Source organism: Cebus imitator, unplaced genomic scaffold, assembly GCF_001604975.1.
Source record: "Cebus imitator isolate Cc_AM_T3 unplaced genomic scaffold, Cebus_imitator-1.0 Scaffold77, whole genome shotgun sequence".
Classification (NCBI taxonomy): Eukaryota; Metazoa; Chordata; class Mammalia; order Primates; family Cebidae; genus Cebus; species Cebus imitator.
Window position 1 is genome coordinate 1698733 of NW_016107392.1, and position 3064 is coordinate 1701796.

Sequence of the window (3064 nt, forward strand, 5' to 3'; positions counted from 1 at the left end):
AAAAAAAAAAAAAAAAAAAAAAAAAAGAAAGATGAAAATGAAAGTTGCATTTATGTAAAAATAAAATCAACTTCACATACATTAGATGATAGAGACCTGGTTTGACTGTTCACGTAAAAAAGACATGAAAGTTTGACTCAGAGCCAGCAGTATAATACAGTTGCTGAGAAAACTACCACAGTGTATCAGCAAAATGGCAGACTCAGGACTTCCCGGCCCTTATTCTCCCATGGGAACATTCAATAAACAACTAGATACCAGCTAAAATAACTTTACAGAAACTCTGGAACCAGTCAAATATCTATAGCAACTGAACAAATGCCCAGTCAAGGAAAAGCCACATTCAAACGGTAGGAAATGTCATGGTGTTTTCACCTGCCCTTGCCTCACCTCACCTCAGCACACTGCAGTATGATTTGGGGGAAATGCAATCAGATCCCCAGACCCCTTCTGTAAGCCAGAGAGAGTAGAGCAGATCTAATTTGCAATGTTCTGTACCCGTTTGGCAGCTGCCTGATTGGTCTCTGTGTCATCTCACTCAGAGTTCAAATGGCCAAAAGAGGCATAGCTGGGATCTAAAATGAGGGGGAGCCGCAGGAGCAGTGGGCATGGCTCACGAAAACCACATGGGGACTGCTAATTGAGGGATACGATAGAACAGCTAAAGTCCCAACAAGCAGCAGGGGTGAGACTTCTAGGAAAATTAAAACATTGAAAAGCAACTGTGTCTACTGGGGAATTGGAAAAAAGGCACACACACGCAAGCCCAGGGAAAATGTACACCAAGAAAAGGCCTGAGAAGATTTGACACCTACATGCAAGCCTGATCCTGGGCTTAGAACAGACGCTACTAATTAGTCTTCTCCAGCACTGAGCCTGTCTGCAGCCTTGGAGAGGTAGCTGTTTTTTCAAATGCCCAATTTTCAACAAAAGATCAAAGGCATACAAAGAAACAGAAAAGGGTGGCCCATTCAAAGGAACAAAATAAATCTGCAGAAAGCATCCCTAAAGAAAACCAACACAGGCCGGGCGTGGTGGCTCAAGCCTGTAATCCCAGCACTTTGGGAGGCCGAGGCGGGTGGATCACGAGGTCAAGAGATCAAGACCATCCTGGTCAACACGGTGAAACCCCGTCTCTACTAAAAAAATACAAAACATTAGCTGGGCATGGTGGCGCATGCCTGTAATCCCAGCTACTCAGGAGGTTGAGGCAGGAGAATTGCCTGAACCCAGGAGGTGGGGGTTGCGGTGAGCCGAGATCGCGCCATTGCACTCCAGCCTGGGTAACAAGAGCGAAACTCTGTCCCAAAAAAAAAAAAAAAAAAAAAAAAAAAAAAATGAGCTAAAAAAAAAAAAAAAAAAAAAAAAAAAAAAAAAAAAAAAAAAAAAAAAAAGAAAAAAAAAAAAAAAAAAAAAAAAAAAAACCCAGCACAACCTTCTGCCATGTGGATAAAAATTCACAAGCACAACATCTAGCAGGTACCTAGCGAGTTATTTCTTACTTGTACTATAACCTCATCTTATCTGGTTCAATATTATATATTATAATATGCATATATATGCTACACTCATATATAGTAATATATGATAATACTTTATTATTATAGGACAGATATGACTCCCAAGGCCCAAATGTTAACTGACTTGCCCCACATTACGCAGCCAGACATTAGAGAAATGGAAATAGAACTCCAGTCTTCTGATTCCTAATCTAATGTCTTTCTACTGTACCACACCACTGATAACAGCTCCACTTTGCTCTGGTCAGACTGTTTGGAATGCAGTGTTTGACTCTAAGTATCCCATTTAAGGAAGAATTCAGGCAGAGGGGAGAGAATGAGATGGGATGGTCTAGGAACACTGTCCTATGGGAAGCAAGAACTGTGATGAACCTTGGTGCTATGTTTGGTCCAGAACTCCTGGTCCTCTTGGGTCCTGGACTGGCAGGTCCCAGCCTTTCCAGAATTCTGAGAACATTTCCCACTTCCTGTGGGCTGACATGAAGCCATTAGAATTTGGAATTATTTCCCGGAGATTTGGTGTTAGAATTCTCATCCTTATTGCTTGTGTCCCACATGAGTCAAATCCCTGACAATATTTTATTCCAGCCAGCTATCCTGAATACCACTGCAGTGAAAGGGAGTCCACCCTCACATTGGTTAGAAGATGCCTGCTTTACTAATCCCGGCCTTTTGCAGACACCATCTATTGTGTCTTCTCATGCCAGGCAAATTAAGAGGTCTATATTCATTCTCTTTCTAGTTCCTCCGGTCACCTGAGCAAGCAGAGTTCAGGCAAAACATCACAAGACTACAAATGGTGGCTCCCTCCTAGCCTCCATGTGTTACAGAGTTCTCCCCATTCACTCATTCCTCTGTCGGCTACTCACAGAGCACCCCCCACCTTTCCTCCTGACATCCCGATTATTCTCTCCCATTCCCATTTTGACCTCCAGTCCTGTTTTCCCCACCATGTTCGAGGTCTTTATTCAGTGATATTTGTGAACACTGCCACTGAGCCCAAACAGAAAAATGCAATGGGCATTCTGTCTCCGGACTTGCACATTCACACGTGTGCTGGGGATCTAGGGGCAAAAAGAAGGTGAATGGGAGTTGGGCCAGATCCTTCAAGCCTAAAGCCATCAGCATTCTGCCAAACTGCCACAGTGAAGGCTGGACTGCAATTCAAAGCCTCCATGCTTCTCTTCACTTTCAATGAATGAAGTCTGCCTCACCAAAGCCTCCTCTGAAGAGCACGTGGTCCTCGCCCCAGACCCCTGCAGATAATGTGGTCAGGTGGACAGGGCAGCAGCTTCCTCTCCAAATAGCTAAGTGACCGTGGGTGAATTCCCCACCTTTCTCAACTTTGTTTTTCACCTATAACAATGGGCAACAAAATAAGTAACACTCTACCTTAGAGGGAGATTCTGACTCAATACTCTTATTTAATTTTCAAAAATCAGGATTAATAAGAAAGACAGTGGGAAACATATATAAATATAATATAGACTTACATTTATGGAACCAGATATAAAACAACTCATATCTTTTTTTTTTTTTTTTTT

The 3064-nt window shown here is 42.6% G+C and overlaps 1 protein-coding gene across 1 annotated transcript in view; it reads right to left on the reverse strand.

Moving 5' to 3' along the window:
* The window catches only part of LRGUK (leucine rich repeats and guanylate kinase domain containing), a 123961-nt gene that overhangs the window by 2943 nt on the left and 117954 nt on the right, over positions 1-3064 (reverse strand). The gene's annotated exons all lie outside the window — the stretch shown is intronic.